Below are 6,000 nucleotides of genomic sequence, written 5' to 3'. Positions count from 1 at the left end.
TATTCACTTAAGATATTTGTTGTTAATAATCAAACCCAGTTCAAAACTAATAGTGTGCATAGCTATAACACCAGGAGAGAGGATGATCTTAACTATGCAGGATTAAATCTGACTTCGGCACAGAAAGGGGTAAATTATGCTGCCACAAAAGTCTTTGGTCACCTACCAAACAGCATCAAAAGCCTGACCGATAGCCAACATTTAAAAATAAATTAAAATAATTTCTAAATGACAACTCCTACTCATTGGCTGAATTTTTAAATATAAATTAAGGGAAAAAATCCAACTTAAGCATTAGTGTCGTGCAATATTTTGTGTAATGTAATATCTTGTACAGACATCTTTTATTAACCTGATACGTTCCACATCATTACGAAGTGTCGTATTCATGATCTATGGAACAAGTATTAATCTAATTTAATCTAGCCTTCACCTCTGTCACTGCTGAATCCCATGTGCCCATGTGGTGCCATCTATGTTGTGATTAAGCAGGTCACTAAAACGATAATTTCTGTGGTGGAAAGAGAGATCCTTCGTTCTCTAGGTTGTCCCCCCCCCCCCCCCCCCCCCCCCCAGCAAAAGACAGTCCCTTGGTGGCCTCCGGAAGTCGCTGAGGTAATTAAAGAGCGTCGGCGATCTCTACAGCGACATAAGAGGCACCCTTACCTAGATCACCTGATAGCCTTTAAGTGGCTCCGTGCCCGCATTCGCCTGCTTATAAAATGACGGAAACAGGAGTGTTGGGAGAGGTACGTGTCGAGAATTGGGTGCCATACGTCACTTTCCCAAGTCTTAACGAAGATCAGACGTGTTTGTGGGTACCAGACCCCAACAGGTGTACCTTACTTTAAAATCAATGGCGTGCTCTCTACCGTCGGAAATGCTGTTGCCGAGCGCTATGCTGAGCACTATGTTCGATCCTCTGCGTCGGGAACTACCCCTCAGCTCTTCTCACACTCAAATGGTGGAAGGAATGTCCCCTCGTTCGCTACGTGCCCCCCTATAACGCCCCATTTATAGAGTGGGAGCCCCTTAGCGCCCTTGCACACTGCCCGACAGCTCCTGGGCGGGATTGGATCCAGTCAGATTATTAAACCTCTCGTCTGACTACAAGCGATATCTCTTCATCATCAACCAGATCTGGTGCAATGGCGTCTTTCCATCGCAATTTCTTTAGAGCATCATTCCGGTGCTAAAACCCGCTAAAAATGCACTGTATGTGGAAAACTATCGGCCCATCAGCCTCACCAACGTTATCTGTAGGCTGCTGGAACGTATGGTGTGCTGACAGTTGGGTTTGGTCCTGGAGTATCGTGGCCTACTGGCTCCATGTCAGGGTGACTTCCCCCAGGGTTGCTCTACCACTTATAATCTCGAGTCCCTCAGGTCTGCCATCTGAACAGCCTTTTCTAGGAGCCAACAACTGATTGTCATCTTTTTTGATTTGCATAAAGCATACAACGCGACCTGGTGACATCATATCCTTGCCCCATTTTATGAGTGGGGTATCAGGGGCCCGCTCCCGATTTATATTCAAAACTGCCAGTCTGTACTTCCCATGTCAAAAAAGGTGCCTCCCATAGTTACCCCCGTATTCATAAGAATGGCGTTCTGCGGGGTTCTGTATTGAATGTGTTTGTTTCTAGTGGCTACCAATGGCCTAGCAACAGCTGAAGGGCCGTCGGTCCCCCTTATGTGTATGCTGATGGCCTGAGCATTTCGTATTGCTCGTCCAGTACTGGTCTTCGTGAGCGGCCCACACAGGGAGCTATTCAAAAGGCTGTCGTGGGCTCCAGCTGACGGGTTCCAGTTTTCAGCCGTGAAGATGGTCATGCATTTGTGTGCGTCACACTGTTCATCCTGAAACAGAACTATACCTTAAAGAGGATCCACTCACTATAGTGGAGACGTATCGATTCTTAGGACTGGTCTTCGACGCACAATTGACTTTGCTACCTCATCTTCGTCAGCTTAAGCGGAAATTCTGCCAGCACCTGAATGCACTCCAATGCCAGAGAAACACACTGGTGTGCAGATAGCTCTACGCTGCTGCAGCTCTACAGAGCCCATATTCAATCCCGCCTTGGCTTTTGGGAGTCTGGTTTACGATTCGGCGCGCCTTCAGTGTTGCATTTCCTCGACCCAGTGCACCAGTGTGGCGTTCCCCTAGCAATGGGTGCTTCTAGAACGAGTCCAGTGACCAGCGTCCTGGTGGAGGCCGGAGCCCCTCCATTGTGGATCCGACGTGCAAAACTGCTCGCCAGTTCTCCTGCACACCCGAATTACCATCTCCTTTTCTCACCTAGGTCAGGGCCCTTCACTCCAAACTGGAGTCTTTCCCTTTACCTCTACTTCAGGTCCACTTCCATGGTACAGACCTTTTGCATGGCCCTTATGGACTCCGTTAACCCTGCAGCTCTCTGCTGCCACTTCCTCTCTTCTTGAAGTGTTGCTCGGCTCTGAAATTGTTTACACCAATGACTCGATGCGTGATGGTAATGTTCGCTTCGCATCTGTCCAGAGGCCGTATTGAACAGCATTCCTTGCCCGCTGGCTGCAGTGTATTCACTGCACAGCTTGTGGCCATATCTCGTGCAGTACACCCTTGAATCTATTGACAGGCTCTCTTAAGGCATAAATATATTCACACTATGTACTGCCATCATTAATCTTCCATTTTAATTAAGTACTACATCATTTAATAAATATTTCAGCTAATTGTTTCTGAATTGTTACTCTTAATAGTTTAAATTATTTTGAGTGTACTCATCGTTACAGCACAATGCTACTTCTCGGATGGGGACCTACAATAGATTAGTTAACAGCTGCAAATTCAGTATAGAATCTGATAAGGATTTCATTGGGTCCTGGAGCTTTGTTGTAGTTCAATGATTTAATCTGACTTTCAAAGCTACTGACTTGTTTCTCTCCTTTCCAGTGGTAAGAAGATTCAGTTGGGCAAGACTCCTGGGCTTTCATTTCAAAAGCAATATTTCAACATGGAGTTAAGCTCTTTTCTTTGCTACTCTCAATTTGTTGCCACTTCATACACACGACTGGAATCTGACTTTGGTGCCACTAACAGACTTAACATGAGACCAGAATAGAACAAATATGCGAAAATAACTGTAGAAACCTGCTTTATGTTGTTCACTCATTTGGTTGTAAGGTGACGCCGCCACTGTACTTGCAGTTCCTTGGCGCGACACGGTCGTCGACCCGGCGCTAGCGGCCTGGTGCGCAGCGGTGGTGGGGTTGCTGTCCATCTTTTGGGGTTGGATAGGAGTGACCCGCTTCTTAATCCACGAGGATATTCTTCCACTGTCGGCGCTCTACTGCAGTCTCGGCCTCTTCGTCGCCGGCTGCGTGGTGGTCTTAGCCGTGTTCGTCATCACCGCTTCAACGGCCCTTCACTCGATGGGGCTGCGTCGCTGAGGAATTCAGCAGCTGCCGGCCTTTTATTCACTGACTAGAGGCACTAACTTGCCAGCATAGTTACCATGAGTCTATCATAAATGTGAATATTTTAAATTACGCATTTTAAAAATGAGATGCATGGCATGTGCTTCCATTTAGAAATTTTACGCGAGGGATATAAAGGCCAGAAACTGGAAGACCTGGAACAGTATAAAAAGCAAATAGCATTAGTTTTCAGACTTACTGGACGAGTAAATAGATAGGTGGAAAGGAAGTCAAAACTAGCATGATTTACTTGAAGCTCAAAAGTTTTGATTCAAAATACTGGGAAACTTGGGTGGGAAATCACAAAGCAAAGATAGTAAAATACCAAGAAAGGAATCGTTATAGTATTACAAGCAGCTATTTGTCGAGTTATAAAAATACTGTGAATCATCAAGAATACAGTGCAATAAGAATGACAGACCGGGAAAGTATTATAAAGGAGGCCAGGAATTGGAGGGCTGCAGGTAGAGATGGAATAAATCTGGAAAATTCAAAATGCACCAGTATTAAATGGAAAAGATTTGCGCAGTTACTGGATAATTGGTGCTTGGGGAAAATCCGAGGAACGAAATGTTGCAAGAAGTATATACAAGAAAGGGGAGAAATTAGAATGCTATTATCATAAGGGTATTTCCATTTTAAATGTTGGTTATAAAATTTATTCATCCATCATTAAAAGTAAACTGAAGATAATGGCGTAAACATTTGTACAAGGAAACAGTGTGACATTCGTAAAATGAGGTCTTGCCAACCACCTACCACTCCTGCGCTTTCTAGACGACAAAGTATGAGGGTTCAAATTACGAGAAATATTTACCGACTACAATGTAACTCTAAATTCGTTCAATGCTATGAAATCACTGTAAGATAATGTTAACACTAGTAAAAACAAAAGGTTGAGTTTTATCAAGCGGTTAAAACAAGTGTTTGGGGTCTCTCCAATCCATTTCGAGATATAGTGACAGTTTTAGAGGAATGGAATTCTAGTACAACCAACATTAAAATGCAGAATGAATCCATAGTGTAGTTAGCACAATTTTTAGATTCGTCATGTTTACAGGTAGTATGAGTAGAATTTGCAGCGATGCTATGTGTAGGTGCTCAGAGGTGGATGAAAGAACTGTGACAATGCAACAAATTGACACACACACTTTACTGAGCTGCGATACTTAAAGTTGCACAGCAACTCGTTGAATATGCTTCCAGATATAAAACTAAGCAGTGGCGTGTCAACGTGCGTGTTACTGAATACAATGTCAAAAAGATCGTTGGTCCTGATCGCCACACTGTCAACGACTGTAGTAAATATTTGTCCCTATGTGAAGGCTTTAGGCGACTCCACTTGCAGACTGTCTCGCAGGCTGGTCTCCACTACAAACTGTAGCTACGAACAGAAACCCTGGATCTCTGTACTAGAACTGTCGTGTGCCAACGCCGATCATGAGCAGCAAGCCTGCGGCCGTAACCACAACGCGGAAGTCCATCTCACTGACGGCGGCGAGGTGGTAGATGATTGGGCTGTGCTTGCGGCTGGCGCCGAACTCCAAAGCGCCGCCCATGGTGCCAGGCTGAAACTATCAGCGCATTAACTCTGGTTGTGTCCGTTGGTGTGGACACAACAGTATGTATGTTCAACAATTAAAATGGTATGAGCATATCAGGAACTTAAAAAAGAATTAGCATACCATGCTACACTTCACGAATACTAACCAGTGTGCAATAGCTGTTGCCTAAAAGCAACATACTATCCGCACGTACAGGGTGTTTCAAAAATGACCGGTATATTTGAAACGGCAATAAAAACTAAACGAGCAGCGATAGAAATACACCGTTTGTTGCAATATGCTTGGGACAACAGTACATTTTCAGGCGGACAAACTTTCGAAATTACAGTAGTTACAATTTTCAACAACAGATGGCGCTGCAAGTGATGTGAAAGATATAGAAGACAACGCAGTCTGTGGGTGCGCCATTCTGTACGTCGTCTTTCTGCTGTAAGCGTGTGCTGTTCACAACGTGCAAGTGTGCTGTAGACAACATGGTTTATTCCTTAGAACAGAGCATTTTTCTGGTGTTGGAATTCCACAGCCTAGAACACAGTGTTGTTGCAACAAGACGAGGTTTTCAACGGAGGTTTAATGTAACCAAAGGACCGAAAAGCGATACAATAAAGGATCTGTTTGAATAATTTCAACGGACTGGGAACGTGACGGATGAACGTGCTGGAAAGGTAGGGTGACCGCGTACGGCAACCACAGAGGGCAACGCGCAGCTAGTGCAGCAGGTGATCCAACAGCGGCCTCAGGTTTCCGTTCGCCGTGTTGCAGCTGCGGTCCAAATGACGCCAACGTCCACGTATCGTCTCATGCGCCAGAGTTTACACCTCTATCCATACAAAATTCAAACGCGGCAACCCCTCAGCGCCGCTACCATTGCTGCACGAGAGACATTCGCTAACGATATAGAGCACAGGATTGATGACGGCGATATGCATGTGGGCAGCATTTGGTTTACTGACGAAGCTTATTCTTACCTGGA

This window comes from Schistocerca serialis, chromosome 7 (genome assembly GCF_023864345.2).
Source record: "Schistocerca serialis cubense isolate TAMUIC-IGC-003099 chromosome 7, iqSchSeri2.2, whole genome shotgun sequence".
NCBI lineage: Eukaryota > Metazoa > Arthropoda > Insecta > Orthoptera > Acrididae > Schistocerca > Schistocerca serialis.
The sequence above is the reverse complement of the archived record's forward strand: the minus strand, read 5'-3'. Positions refer to the sequence as shown.